The sequence below is a fragment of the Lygodium microphyllum genome, chromosome 8, assembly GCF_053477565.2.
Source record: "Lygodium microphyllum isolate KBCC chromosome 8, Lygodium_microphyllum_v1.1.10, whole genome shotgun sequence".
NCBI lineage: Eukaryota > Viridiplantae > Streptophyta > Polypodiopsida > Schizaeales > Lygodiaceae > Lygodium > Lygodium microphyllum.
Genome location: NC_141142.1, coordinates 8,201,875 through 8,218,592, shown reverse-complemented (window position 1 = coordinate 8,218,592; position 16,718 = coordinate 8,201,875).

Genomic DNA, 16,718 nt, shown 5'->3' with positions numbered 1-16,718 from the left:
AAGGGACTTCAAATATGCATTTTTTGGGGTTGAGGGAGATCCTATACTCTCGGCATTAATCAAAGCATTGCTCCAAATGTCCTGAATGTTTAAGGATCAAACTATACACATAGAAATCATCCAAGTATGCCTCAATGAAGCCTGCAGATGATTTTGAAATGCGGCCATCATGACTCGTTGGAAGGTGGAAGGGACATTGCAGAGCCCAAATGGCATCACTTTGTAGGCATAGGTCCCCCACTTTGTTGTGAAGGTTATCTTGGATTGATCTTGCTTTGCTATCTGCACTTGGTTATAACCACTGAATCCATCCAAGAGGGAGTAAAGCTCATGGCCTGCCAACTGTGGCCAATAGTTCGTCAGTGAAAGGGATAGGAGAGTGATCCTTCTTCGTCTTTGAATTCAACTTTCAAAATTCCACACATATTCGCAATTTGCCATTCTTCTTGGGTACGACCACGATGAGTGAGATCCATTCACTGTTGGCCATTGAATATATGAACTCAGCTTCCAGAAGCTTCAACAGCTCTGCTTTTATCAAGGTAGAGTAGTTTGGGTTCATTCACCTCTATCGTTGCCCTATAAGCTTAGCATCACGCTCTAGATCAATGTGATGCCAACATATTGCGGGATCAATCCCCTTCAGATCTTTGTAAGGCCATGCAAACATGTCCAAGTTCTCTTTCGATAAGTTATGGAGAATTGATAGTTTCTCTTCTGCTAGACTGCTACCCACCTTAGGTGGCATTTCGAGCCATCTGCATCCACAAAAGTCAACTCTCTTTCACCTTCTACTTTACAAATGAAGGTCCCACGGACTGCTTCTGGATACAAATCCGACTCCTTCAAGGGAGTGGTGTCCTCATCTGATGTTCCACTAGAACAAACTTCTTCTTTGGGTTGCTCATTGGGATTAGGATTATTTCCGGTTTTGTTTCAAAATTAGTTACCTCTTGGCTCAAGGACTCATCTTTTGATGATCCAACCAAGAATGTCACATAACAGGGGCCCTCTGATGTCTGTTGGGGCCATTGGATTAGTGATTGTTGGCAAGGTATCATCAACTTTTCTTGGGAAGGATGGGTGAGGGTGGCAAGAGCCACTGCTGAAAGACGACTTATTCTTTTTAATCCATTTCTTATAAAGATTTTGCATATGAGAGGATCCATTTACTAGACCAAATGTTACCATCACCATTCAGTCCCATAGCATGAGATCTTCTTCTTTTGGTGCTTCTAGGACGTCCTCCTCATATGTATCCTCTTCAGGTGGGATAAAGTCTTCTGATTCTTCACTTTCATAACCGTTTTCCTGAATATCATCTTCATCCTCTTCAGACTCTGTCTCTATCTCCGTCTCTGTAAGATCTCTTGAAGAGAAGAACGGGTTCTATGTTTCATCTTCAGCCTCAATCTCTGGCTCTGCTTCGACCATGTAGCAGGGAGAGCAATACATCCAGGCCTCTATCTTGCTATCAGAGGTAATGTCGGGTGTCATTCCTGGTTCAGGTAGGAAGTATTCACCCATTGACAAGGACTTTGCATCTTGAGGGAGTTGGCTTATAGTGCCCACTGTTAAGGACTGTGCCTCTATTTTCTTGGGAAATATCTATTTGACAGCCTCTTCATCTCCTAATGTACCATCTGTTACTTCATTAGAGGAGTCGATTATGACTTCAATGGATGTGGATCCATTGCCTTTTTGTGATCCATAAAACTTCAATACTACTTTGTTGGGTCCTCTGCTTTGAAACCGTGGGAGAATTGTTTTTATGATGCTGCATGAAGATTTCTTGCTAGTGATGTTCTTTTTCCTTGTTGTGGTTCTTTAAAGAATGAAAGAAAAGCTTGTTGATGTTACAAGATAGATTTTATTGCAGTAGAAACCCTTTTTCCTTGGTGTCTCTCTTGGGGCTCCATGTTTTTGGTGCATAGCCGGGGAAACTTGCCATCAATAAGCATCAAAAGAGGCTGAAAATGAAGGAAATGGCATTGCCAAGAAGAGAATAATTCAATGGATGTTTGCAAAGTTTCTTCTTCCACTGAAGAATTGGAGATTCTTATTACCAAATCCACTTTCCACAAGAAGTTCATTCCACAATGGCGGAATCATATTACCATCATGATGCAAGCTCTATGTGGTGGACTATTTCCTTTTTCTGTTGAAGCGATAGAAACTTGCATCTTGGTGGCAAATTGTTTGGGGACAAACTGAAGAGGAAAAACAGAGAGAATGACCATCCATGGAAGATTTGGCATTGATTGAAAAGTTTTTAGACATCATTAAGTGAGAGATTGTGAAGAAGCTTCAGGAGTCCTGGTCAGTGGAAGTTCACAAAAATAAGAAAGAAAAGAGTTAGAATTTATTTGTAGATGCTCAACAACAGGACACGTGGGATGCCTGGTGCACTGACAATCTCCTGTTTGTCCAATTAGCAACCCACTGGAAGTTGGTAGACAGAGTGTTCTTCACAACATACACTATTGAAACCATCAAAAGCTTGCATTATTATGATGAGGGCACAACAATGATCCTCAGAAGGATGAGTTTTGATACCTTCAGAATAGAATATCTCCCCTCCTCTGTGGTGGTTTGAAGGCTGAATTTAGAGACGTAGAAAAGAAGGAAGTAGAAGAGATATTGGCCAGAGAGTCCTTAGAGACTAAAGCCCTTTGATTCTATTCAACTGAATACAAACTAACCAGTTGGAGCCAACCCCCTGATGAATGACACAATCAAGAGGCAAGCACTAGAACGAGTCCAGAGGTATGTGAGAAGAGAGAATGCAAAAATCAAGGCTGAGAATGAGCTTGCAACAGAAGCCTCCTTTGATGTCCTAAAAGCACTCTTTACAGAAGTCTCCATGGTGACTCAAGGTTCCCTTCCTAGTCAAATTTGTCTTGGAAATATTGATGACAGGCAAGCAAATGTAGTCCCATTGCCGATTTTTTAGGGAGATAACAATGAAGATCTTGATCTTCACGTCGCAAAGTTTATGGTAGCATGTGTGGCTAACAATGCCAGGACCCCTGAGCATTGGTTAGCAATATTCCCTGCCACTTTCAAGGGCGCATCGTTTCAGTGGTATGAGAGACAAGCATCAGATTTATTTGGCACATGGGACACCTGAAGTTGGCCTTCCTCACTAAATTCAAGCGTGAAGGTTTTGAAGAGCGGATGCGAGAGGAGTTCATGAAGCTAAGTCAGTCCTCTTGAGAAAGAGTATAAGCTTATGTCTCACGAATGGAATCCATCCTAAAGAGATGGACAGATCATCATTTGGATGAAGGCATCCAAAAAGAAGTATTCCTTAGAGGCCTACAGCTAGAGGTATGTAAGCTTTTGGGATTAAGAAGACCAGCCATGCAGGCTGTAGTGGAAGGTGCTAGACTGTATGATGAAGTAGAGGCAATATTGTTAATGACCCCAGGAAAAGGATTTCTACCTCCTACAATATCAGGAATGGCGTATCCACCAAATACAGTCCTAGGAACTGTTCCCTACCCCTACCAACAGATGCCTATAATGCCTCAGTACAGTGCACCAACTCCACAATGGAAATAGATAGTGCCCCCCATGATGGCTCCACAACTACTCCAATGGCCTCAGACAGTCCTTCAAATGGTGAATCAGCCTCAACAGTGGAATCCTACCAACTGGGATCAACAACAGTCAATAGTCCAGCCAGGAGCTTTGAATTAGAATCAAAATAGAGGACCCTCTGCATCAACTCAACCAGTCTATGCAATGATAATAGAGACGTCTCAAAACTTGGCTACCAACGTGGCAGGAGGTGAAAGCTTGAAGGAATACTTATCTAACTCAGTTGCAAATATCAAGAAGGAACTCATGGATATGTTGATAGAGTAGCTGTAGACTTTGAAGGTAAACACTGCCAGTGTGTCTAATCCCATAGGAGTAGCGTGAGATGCCCTCAGATCCAATACATGGTGTGGAAAATGCTATCAATCGGGACATTTAGCCACTGTTGATTGTACCCACAAACCTACTATCCTAGGAGCTTTTTGTTCATACTGCTTGAGGAAGAACCATACCGAAGATATCTGCTCTCTAAAAGAGATGCATGATAGACAAAAGAGAGATGAAGACACAAGGTTCAATCTATTGGAGTCAAAGATGGAAACCCAAGATATCGGGCCACAAAGCCTAGGAAGTTCAGATCTAATTTTGGACCAAGGAGGTTCCCGTCCCAAAGCTACAGAGGAAGATAGTCTGGGGGTGGCCAAAGATCAAAAGTTGAATGCTATAGGTGTGGAGAAAAGGGGCACATTTTGCGAAATTGTCCAAACTCTAGAAGGTCAACAGACTATAAAACTCTCTATAGTAGATGTAAAGGAGAAGGCCACACTGAAAAGGACTGTCCCAGTCCAGCCCTTGTCAAGGCCAATGCCATTGATATCCAGTAGAAGGCACAAGAGCCTGCCTCTAATCTAGTGGAATTGGAAGTTGCTGCTATCATGCGTGCCAAGAAGAAGGAACCACTTGTCCAAAAAGAGAACAATCCTCCTGCCAAGACTATGAAGTTCAACCTGCCAATAGAAGGGCATACCGGTATAGAACAAAACCTTGTAGTACAGAGCACTACATTGCTATAGAAGATACCAGAGACAATTCCAAAAATAGAACAAGAGGTCCAGGAGATAGAGGATACAGAAATACCTCTAGAAACAGAATAAGTATCGATGCTGCCATTGCTAGGAAGAAAAAGGAAAGGTGAAAATGGGTGTAGCCCCATTTCCTAGCAAGCTGGAGAAGCCTGTGGATCCCATCAAAGAGTATGACTTGGTAAAAGACCTAGATACTTTTAAACCGAATTTAGCATTCTAATAGTCGTTGATGCTGTCTCTCGGCTGCCGAAAGAAGTTCAAAAGCATCTTGACTCGAAGACATGAATTAAGGATTGCTCCTTCCACAGCAACTAAAACCAATAAGGTTCCAAAGCCTGTAAAGGAAGTGGATGTAGCCAACACCTTCCTAGATCCTGGAACCCCAGAGATTGGCATATGGATTGAAGGGTGCTTTATTGCAGATGCATTGATTGATGGAGACTCATCAGTGAACATAATGACAGATGTGACAATGAAGGATCTAGGATTGCAAGGAATGCAACCTACACAATGGCTTATCAGATTGGTAGACCAGGGCAGAATCAAACCGTTGAGCATTCTCCCATATGTGAAGACAACCCTAGCAGGAAGAGACTATTGGTTGACGTATCTGGTGGTGAAACCAAATGCTTATGGGACCTCATACCCTCTGCTCCTAGGGAGACCATGGCTTTTTGAAGCAAGAGCAAGGATGGATTGGTTGAAAGGAACCCTGACCCTAGGCAGAGGACCCAACAAAGTAGTATTGAAGTTGTATGGATCACAAAAAGAAAATGGATCCACATCCATTGAAGTCATAACCGACTCCTATAATGAAGTAACAAATGGTACATTAAGAGATGAAGAGGCTATCAAACAGATCTTTCCCAAGAAAATAGAGGCACAATCCCTAACATAGGGCACTATAAGCCAACTCCCTCAAGATGCAAAGTCCTTGTCAATGGGTGAATACTTCCTACCTGAACTAGGAATGACACTTGACATTACCTCTGATAGTGAGATAGAGGCCTGGATGTATTGCTCTCCCTGCTACATGGCCGAAGCAGAGCCAGAGAGACTAAGGCTGAAGATGAAACATAGAACCCGTTCTTCTCTTATAGAGCTCCTATAGAGACAGAGACAAAGACAGAGTCTGAAGAGGACGAAGATGATATTGAGGAAAACAGTTATGAAAGCAAAGAACCGGAAGACTTTGTCCCACCTGAAGAGGATACATATGAGGAGGACGTCCTAGAAGCACCAAAAGAAGAAGATCTCATGCTATGGGACTGAATGGTGATGGTACCATTTGGTCTGGTAAATGGATCCTCTCATATGCAAAATCTTGATAAGAAATGGATTAAAAAGAATAAGCCATCTTTTAGGAGTGGCTCTTGCCTCCCTCACCCATCCTTCCCAAGAAAAGTTGATGATGATGCACCTTGCCAACAATCACTAATCCAATGGCCCCAACAGACATCAGAGGGTCCCTGTTATGTGACAAAGTTATTTTCCACTACCCTTTCCCCAAAACTATCCATGCCAAAAGACATTATTGCATGCCCAATTTCAATTGCCCGATATAATTTCTTTGACATTCTTGGCTACATCATCAGAAGATGAGTCCTCAAGCCAAGAGGTAACTAATTTTGAAACAAAACCTAAAAGAGTCCTAATCCCATTTCAACATTCCAAGGAGCAATCCAAAGAAGAAGTCTGTTCTAGTGGAACATCAGATGAGGACACCACTCCCTTGAAGGAGTCAGATCTGTATCCAGAAGTAGTCCATGGGACCTTCATCCATGAAGTAGAAGGTGAAAGAGAGTTGACTTTCGTGGATGCAGATGGCTCTGAACGCCACCTAAAGGTTGGTAGCAGTCTGGTAGAAGAGAAACTATCAATTTTTCATAACTTATTGAAAGAGAACTTGGACGTGTTTGCATGGTCTTACAAAGATCTGAAGGGGATTGATCCCACAATATGTCAACATCACATTGATCTAGAGCCTGATGCCAAGCCTATAGGGCAACGATAGAGGCGAATGAACCCAAACTACTCTACCTTGGTAAAAGCAGAGCTATTGAAGCTTCTAGAAACCGAGTTCATATATCCAATGGCCAATAGTGAATGGATCTCACCCATCGTGGTCATACCCAAGAAGAATGGCAAATTGCGAATATTTGTGGACTTTTGAAAGTTGAATTCAAAGACGAAGAAGGATCACTTTGCTATCCCTTTCACTGACCAACTGCTGGTGGACACAGTGACATGCCATGAGCTTTACTCCCTCTTGGATGGATTCATGGTTATAACCAAGTGCAAATAGCAAAAGAAGATTAGTCGTCCAAGACAACCTTCGCAATAGAGTGAGGGACCTATGCATGCAGAGTGATGCGGTTTGGGTTCTGCAATGCCCCTACTACCTTTCAACGAGTCATAATTGTTGAGATATTGAGCTCCACTCGTGATATGCCAGGGTGACCGTTGTGCATTTATGTCATCGACTTGCAGATGCGGTTGGTACCCTGCCCATGAATAATAACTAGATGACAGCTATCCTTATCTACTCTAGTTCGTGGCTCAGTTAGTATGCCACCTTAGTTAGTTGAGTTTGGTTTGAGACCCACATATAGGGTTCTTCTATTTTTATGTACTAGAGTTCTTTTTGGCTTACACAACTAAGAAGAGGAAAACTGTTTTCAGCCTCCACCCTTGTGTGTATTCCCCCATTGTGCAAGCAAGAAAGGTACAAGTGAGACTCCTTCCTTCTCTCCCACAATCTTGACAATAATGACTGCATTTCAAAATCATCTATACGACTTCAGTGAGGTATAATTGGAAGATTTATGTGTGTATAGTTTGATCCTTAAACATTGGGGACATTTGGAGCAATGCTTTGATCGATACTCGGAGTATGGGATCTCCCTCAACCCCGACAAATGCATATTTGGAGTCTCTTCTGGAATCCTGTTGGGCCACATTGTCTCTCACAAGGGATAGCAACAGACCCTGCAAAGATTGAGAAGATTGTAGCCTTGACATTACCAACCAAACTCAAATAGTTGAGGGGATTTCTAGGCCATGTGGGCTACTACAGAAGGTTCATAGCCCATTTTGCAACAAAGACAACCCCCTGCATAAGCTTCTAAGGAAGGATTCGTAGGTTCATTTGGACAAAGGATTGTGATTAGGCCTTTAATATTCTAAAGCAGTGTCTGATTGAGGCACCCATCCTACAACCTCTTGATTGGATGAAGGAGTTTCATATGCACACTGATGCATCAATTGAAGGCTTAGGTGTAGTCTTATGCTAGAAAGGCTCCTCAAAGTTGGATCAGCCCATCTACTATGCAAGCTGAAAAGTCACTGACAGAGAGTGTAACTATACAGTGATAGAGCTAGACTTCTTGGCAATGGTGTTTGCCCTAGAGAAGTTTCACCACTACATGCTGTCAACTCACTTCAAATTTATGTGGATCATGAGGCCCTATCCTTCCTAATGAACAAAGCAGATGTGAAGGGAAGAATGATGAGATGGCTCCTTCTATTCTAGGAGTTTGACTTTGAGGTAATCACCAAACCTAGTTGCTTCCATATTTTGGCTAATCATCTATTGTGTATCCCACAGAATGCAGAAGAGGAGTAGGATGATCCGGACCTCCCAAATATATCCTTGTTTTTGGTCAACACTGTAATTCCTTGGTATGCAGACATGGCTAACCTATTAGCAACCCAACAGTATCGTCTTGGCATCTCTAGCCGGGAAAGGAAGAAGCTTGTGTTAGAATCAGACCCCTACACCATGTTAGGCGGTGCACTGTACAAGAAGGGAAAAGATGAAGTACTCAGACAATGTGTTGCAGGAGATGAGATTGGGATTGTCTTGAAGGCTTGCCATGACGAGCCATGCAGAGGCCACTTTGCAAGAGAAGCCACAGCCAACAAGGCTCTGCTCATAGGATACTAGTGATGACTGACCCTTCAGAAGGATGCCTATGACTACTATAAGCGATATGATGTATGTCAATGGATGGGGAAACCCACCAAGACCAGTGCCATGACACTGCAACCTATCCTTCCCTTGAAGCCATTCGAAAAGTGGGGCATTGACTTCGTAGGTCCAATCGATCCTCCCACTAGAAGGAAGCAGAATAGATACATCCTGGTATGTACATATTATGTCCCCAAGTGGTGTGAAGCTAAAGCTCTGAAGCAGGAGGAATGTTACACTAGAAGATGATATTAAGCTGATTGCCTTGATTATACTTGATTCTTAATTAGATTAATTAAGGAAGGATATTTTGCACGGGTGGATCATCTCCAAGATTGCACTGCGGATTACCTCAAGAGGGCGCTGCTCGATTCACGGGCCGGAGGTCGAGTGGTGAAAAGGCCAATCACGAAAGTTGTGTCTCACTCCTAGGTCGCTTGGGGTCAGTGAAGCTCTCGACACCCTTTGCCTAGACTAGAACGGAATTGTAGACTGTTTCTAACATCTAGGGCATTGGAATATCCTATTCTAAATAAAGGATGGAAATTTTGGTGCCATGTGATTTCGAGCAAGTACTTTTGTTGGACAAAAGAGATACGTAATTTCTCCTGTATGGGCACAGGAGACAAAGATTAACTTGAAGATAAGTTAAGGAACTTGTTTGTCAAAAGGTCTGATTGCTCTGTTTTCATGTCTCTGTTATAAATTACGCAAACAAACCATGTAGCCTAAAGGTTTAATTTAATGAAGCTTATTTTAAATGTCACACATAAATGTGATAGGACCTAATTAGATAACTAAAGAATGCCTATTGAGGGAAGCGGGTGGACGGAACCCTCGATGGGTTTGCCCCACGGCAAGGTGGTCCCAGAGAACTTGGAGGCTTCTCATAAGGATTTATCGTCGTTCGACTTTAGGTATTGTTAAGTTAGAATCCGATTCATATCATTTTAGGGGACCAGAATGGAAATATTCCCTACAAGTAGAGAGGTTGACCGACGCATCCCTCTCGTTTCTCATTCTCTTTGAACCAAGGTCGGTATGGATCTACTTCAAATTGGGTATCTCTGCGTAAAGTAGGATATCCAAAATCCAATGCTAGAATGCTATTAGGATACCTTGGCCCTAGGAACCCATATTTCAGGTTGATTCCAGTGGGTTCGGTCGTGAACATTCCGTTGCGAGGCGGACTCGAGAAACCCTAGGCAACAAACCCCGAAACATTCCCTGGGAGTGTTGGGCAGGGACGCTTAGATTCGTTTCTCCATGGACCGCTAAAATGTGATTGGAGAGCAGATAGGTAGGCACGTTACAAGTGGGAACTCATCATTTGAGGGAGGTGTTGAGAATTGAGAAAATGATGCTTGCCCATAAGTGGCTTTGTATGAGAGATATGATAAAGATGTATGATCTAGGAAGAGATGTCCAAAATCCCATAAGCATGGTGAGGAATAGTGGTATTACTTAAAAAAGCTATATAAGCATGTACTTGACACTCATTTCATTGTGTATGGTACTTTTAGTTTAAGTCACTCAAGATTGTGTTTATGAGTCCAAGCTAATCTATCTTGGAACCTAATTCACTTGAGTTACAATCTCTTCTCTCTATCATATATTGGTTCTATGATTTGCGTCCACCATAGCTTAGATCCGACATTTCTAACAAGCAGTAGGCCAGCAGCTAGAGCAATAGGTTAAAGAAGCTTTTCAAAAAGAGGTGCCAAGTAAGGGTTTTTTGAATGTAATTAACCATGTATTAGAGCCGCAGATAGGCTATGATTGCTCAAATTTTATAGTTGTGGAAGATTGTCTAGAAGAAACAGTAGTTTTTAGCCATCACTAGGACTAGAGTTAGGGAAAAGATCAACTAGGAGGACTAGAAAAAGGCTCGAGAAGTGGCCTCCAAAGAAATTTTGAAGTTGCAGAAGAAGAAGCTAAAACAATCACATTCTACAGAATTGCCCCATGAGGTTTAGGAGAATCAATTGTTGTATGAGGAAAAACAACAAGATATGCCATTGACAGGAATGCAATCTAGTGACTAGCACCAAAGTTTGGATTCATATGATTAGTTTCATGATTCTCATGAATTATTTGCTGCATTAGCTAAATCTTCATGACAACTAACTTTGGAACAAATCCTTGATTTGATTTTAGGATTTGAGGAAAAGCTCATAGCAAAGATTATGTTAAATCAAGATAAAGTATAGAAATATTATGCTATGGATAGTGGATAGATCTCGGAATGTCAAGTGGTGATCCCCGCACAATTAGAGGTGGTAGATTACAAAGTTCCAATTATTCAAGTTGAATACTTGGGTAGTAAGTTTGATGACGTACTACTAGATGGAGGCTCAGGAGTTAATATTCTGCCCCTGAAGAGTTGTATTTGGTACATAAATTGCAAGGACTTATAGCGGCACTGTTTCAAGTTAAAATGGCAGATCAGTAGAGACTTCGGCCATTGGGGATACTAAAAGAATCAACTTATTCGAGTGGCAAGGCTGAAGTTCAAGGTAAGCTTTGTCATTCTCCGCATGGAAGGTTTAAGGGATTCATATAACATGATGATTGGAAGACTTTGGTTTAGATTAGCCAAGCTGAAGCAAGATTGGGGTTCAAACATGGCAATCGTTCCTCATTGTGTGAAATGTGCCCACCTAATGGCTATTCAAGCATGTTTTTAGCGGTCCATCGAAAACCGAATCTAAGTGTCATTGCTCGGCACTCCCATGGAATGTTCCGGGGTTTGTTGCCTAGGGTTTTCCAAGTTCGCCTCGCAATAGAACGTTGGCGGCCAAACCCACTAGGATCGACCTCAAATCGGGGTTCTTAGTGGCCAAGGTCTCCTAACAGTATTCTAGCATCGGATCCTAGACATCCTACTTTACGCAGAGATACCCAAGCCAAAGCAGACCCATGCCGCACTTGGTTCAAAGAGAATGGGAAACGAAAGGGATACACCGCTCAACCTCTCTGCCCATAGGGCATAGTTCCATTCCGGTCCCCTAAAACGACATGAATTGGGTTCTAACCTAATATTACTTAAAGGTCGTGCGTCTATAGAACCGAGTGAAAAGACTTCCGCCTCTCTCAGACAAACCTTTCGTAGGATCTGTCAGGGGTTCCGTACACCCGCTTCCCTCAATGAGCATTCTTTAGTTATCTAATTAGGTCCTATCACATTTATGTATGACATTTAAAATCAGCTTCCTTAATTAAGCCTTTTAGGGAGTAGGGTTCATTCACGTAACTTATGACATTGACACGAAAACAGTTCAAACAAGTTCCTTGGAAGTAAACTTAATATTGACATCTTAACTGAAATACAAATCTTGTCCAAAAAGGACAAATTCCACAATCCATGAGGATGTGTCTTATTTCCTCCAAGATTTCGCCCTTGTACTAGTAATAGGGCCTCGAGAGACTATCTCGAGTCACGTAGATCGTTTGAGTAGGACTCAGAGGCAAGGAATTTACACCTAGAGCCCCCCTCAAATCCAAGCCTCCTTCTATATTCAAACTAACCCACGGAGAGACCTGTCGTGGCGGGTTCGGTCCATGTTCCCGTCACGGCTATTCGGAACCCCTTGGCTAGGATTGGTAGCTAGTTGGGGGTAGCTTGGCATGTCCTCCATGAATTCAACCTGATTCATTATTCAAATATCCTTTGTGAGTTGGGTCATACATTCCTTTCACAGACATTGAATCTCGTGTTACAAGCACAAATAACAATGAAGGCGAGTGCTTGAGCATCTGCTAAGGTGGAGTCCTCATCTTAAATGCTTGGTGTTGCCCTTCTTGGGTCTTTCTTGCCTTTGCGTCATTTTCCGTTATCTTCTGAGGGATAGAAAATACCTTCCTTCCAATCTCTCTTCTATGTAATAGGAGTGAGCAATTATGCTATAGTTTCGGATGATAGCTTCCCTAGGTTACTATCCTTTGGTTCTTATCTTAAGATCTTGGACTAGGATCTTATTTGGTTAGTTGGTAACCATTTTTCCCATCTTTAGAATTTAATTGGGATTCTAAGTTTGCCCTAGGGTTTCCTTCCCTCAAGATAGCATGAATTAGTGTTTACTTCTCTCGCAAGTCAAGCATAAAGTCTATTTACATTTTGAAATAGTTGCGAGCATCAGATGTAACTTGGTGAATAGTCACTCTTCTTGTAGGTATGACACTCGAGCTTTCTTGAGTTAGCTTCGAGATGTATCATAGTTTGAAAATGATATACCCAAGAGTGTTTTGGATCCATTGCGGTTGGCTATTGGGGTAGGGACCAAAGAGCATGTTGACTCTAAATAAAAATATGGATGTAAGGGCAACTTGCCTATTTGCGATTAGAACCCTAGTTGAGTCGAATTAAATCTTAGCCTCACTCATGATGTAGGATTTCATTTACCAGACTGGCCCTTGCAGTTAAGCTTAGGACTTCACATGCGCATCTTAAATCTACCTTTTTAGGTGCATCCCCTATTTTGAGGTGCACTTGAGGCTATTCATGATGCCATGCAAATCTAGATGCAGGTCTTCCTTGAATTGCCGATACAATGCGACATCCACATTCATAAAAATTCCTTCTAGTGTATTTATGCAACTCATAAGGTATGACCTAATTATCCAAATGCGAGTGTGCATGAGTTCATTGTAAATGCGAGTCAATTCACTATAATGGTCTATGGGATGCAATTGAGCTATACGGAATATTTATGTATCCTGGCAATCTATGATTCATTTGCGAAAGTTCGAACCTAATACTTGACTTAATTATTGTGACAACCCATAGATGCTTAATCTATTCACGACAACTCATGGTCATTAAGCCCTTTTCAACTACCTTTTAAAATATGCAAGTTACTCAATGCGAGGTATGACTTCTTCCTAATGATGGCCGTGCTTAAATATTCGATTTCAATTACTAGACATGGTAGTGGTATTTGGTTTTGGAGTGTCGAGTTAGTGTTCACGCCTGATAACCCATTCGTGTTGATGGTGGCATCTTTGCTCGATCCTTCTCCCATAGTCACAACTTTTCCAGTTACTTGGGAGAGTTTACGCTTTGGGGCCATTTCGGAACCGAAATGCGACCTTCACTTCTCTCGAAGGACTCTTTGGTGCCGGAGTTCCCTACGCCTTGTCTTGAATTCCATGATCTCCTTGTCCACTTAAAGGAAATTGATGGAGTGGTTACGGGACTCTCGATGGGGAGAGAGGGTACTTGAGCCTTTGCCCAAGAGAGGAATTGTCCTTGGGCCTTCTCTCTCTCTCTCTCTCTCTCTCCCTCTCTCTCTCCCTCTCTTACTCTAGGTTCCCCTTCCCTCTCCTCCCTCTCTCTTTCTCTCCTTCACTACCTCTTCCTCTCCCTCTCTCCTTCACAAATTGCTAGCAAGGGGGGGAAGAATAGTGTGTCTGTGGCAAGGAAGGGGGGAGAAAAGGAAGAGAGGAATTATCGTCCTTCTTAAAGGGGGGGTTTGTAGGGGGCGGAAAGAAGGATTTTATGGGCGGGTAATGACACGGGGCCCCCTCCCTGTGCCTTCACCTCGGTGGCCAGATTGGCCCTCTCACCATGCAAACTTAGACTCTTGGAAGGAGAAGGAGAGATAGTTGGGGGGGGGGGGGGGGGGGCACACCTGTGCCCTTCCCCCCCATCCTTGTTATCATCTACAACTGGTTCATCCTCTTTGTCATTATCTTCATCTTCGTTGTCGCCGCCTTTGGTTCCTTGTTGACTCGTAGATCATCTCTTTTCTCACCTCCGATGGTTCAGAATGGTATCCATAGCTACTGCGACACGGGGGGTTGATTAAAAAATTTTGTTTTTATTCGTTTAAAGGGAAAAAAAAACCTTATGGCAACGGTGGATGAAATAGGGGGGAATCTGATGATGACATAATATTACATCCTTCTCCCCTTACAGAATCGAGATGTCCTCATGTCGAAAGGAATTGGGGGTATTGTTGGTTGAGAGTACATTGTGAACCTTTACATTCTCGGGGAGTTGGAGTTTGTAGGCATTGAGTTCTAGACACTACAAGATCCTGTAGGGTCTACAATACATTGGACTTAGTTTCTTAAATTCTCCTAGTGATAAGGAGCTCTTCTTGGGTCATACCCGAATAAAAATCATATCCCCTTCTTTGAAGAGTCACTCCTATCTATTTAGATCTGCATAGGCTTTCTACCTATCCTTGGCGGCTCTAATGTCTTGTCTGATGGCCTTGACCTGCTCATCCATCTCCTCAAGAATTTTTTTGGAAGCTTCTACTCTCAAGGTAGGATCTGAGAAGTTAAATGGAGTACAACACTCATACCCAATGTGTCATTTGAATGCTTTGTTGGTAGAAGCATTATAAGTAAACTCTACCAATGGTAGATATTGGATCCATTTCTTGGGTTCGCGATAGCAATATGCCCTAAGAATCTCTTCAATGACTTGGTTGACTCTCTCCATTTGGCCATCAGTTTGAGGGTGATAGGTTGTACTAAAACAGAGTTGGGTCCCAATGGCCTCAAATATCCCTTTCCAGATTTGAGATGTGAAGAGGGAATCACGATCACTAACGATCCTTCTAGGCAACCCATGGAGTCTGAATATCTCCTTGACAAATAGTTTGGCAATATCTGAAGCTTTATAGTTTGTTTTGACTAGAATGAGGTGTGCAACCTTGGTGAGTATGTCTACTATAACCATAATTGAATTGTACCCTCCTTGGACTGAAGGTAACCTGACAACAAAGTCCATGCTGATAAATTCCCACTTCATTTGGGGGATGTCAAGAGATTCCAGCTTCCCAGGCATCTTGACATGTTCTGCCTTAATGCATTGGCAAGACAAACATTCCGTGACATATTTGAGCACGTCTCCGCTAAGCCTTCCCAATGGTAGCTTTTCATGACCGTGTTGAGGACTTGATATATCTGGGATGGCCTGAAAAGGGGGAGTCATGTGCTTCCTAGGGTATTCTCTATTTGAGTTTCTTGCTTGAGGGTATGCATAATCTTGTCTTGAAATAGGTAAGCTCCTCATTGACTGAAAATTCTTGATACTTGACCTTAAGTTTAAGGACTTGGTCTTTTTCCGAAATCTCCTTCATCGTCTTCAGATATTCTCGATCATGGCTAGCTTTCTCCTTTTCTAATTCAAGGATAGGGTTGCTAGGCATTAACACCATGGTTACTAATGATTCTGCCCCCATCGAGAGTTCCTCCATAATAAGAGAGTTGAGGAACGCTTTGCGACTTAAGGAATCAACGACTACATTCTCTTTGCCTTGATGATATTTGATCTCAAAGTCATATTCTTGCAGAACCTCAATCCAATGACATTGCCTCATATTGAGATCAGTCTGGGTGAAGATCCATTTAAGGCTCTCATGGTCCGTGACCAAAGAGGACTTGTTACCAAGCAGATAGTATCACCAAACCTTGAGAGCATGAATAACTGCTAGTAGCTCCAAGTCATGGGTAGCATGATTCCTTTCATGGGTCTTTAGCTTCCTCAAAGAATACGCTATAGGATGACCTTCTTGCATTAGTACAAAACCTAGTGCAAGTGAACTAGCATCCGTGACAACTTCAAATTCCTTGCTCAAGTTAGGGAGTTTCAAAATCGGTGCTGTCACTAAGCTATGCTTGAGTTGATCAAAACTTGATTGTTCAATGGGCATCCACACTATGGCAACCTGCTTTTTTAGCAAATTTGTGAGGGGTGATACGATTAAGGCATAGTCCTTAATGAAGATCCTATACCAACTTGTTAATCCAAGAAAGCTACCCACTTCTTTGACAAAAGTTGGTGGAGGTTACTCTTGGACATCCTTGACCTTTGTGGGATCTATAGAGATTCCTTCATTTGACACAATGAATCCAATATATTCGATTTTCCTCTTGAGGAAGGCACACTTTTTCTTCTTAGCATAGAGCTTATGAGCCCTCATGGTCTCAAGGAGGATGTGGACTTGGGATTCGTGGTCCCCTTCTTCCTTGGAATAAACCAAGGTATCATCAAAGAAGACAAGCATAAAACCATCAACATATGGTCTAAAAATGTCCCGCATTAGCCTATTAAAGGTGGCAGGGGCATTAGTCAATCCAAAAGACATTATTGTGAATTCGAAGCG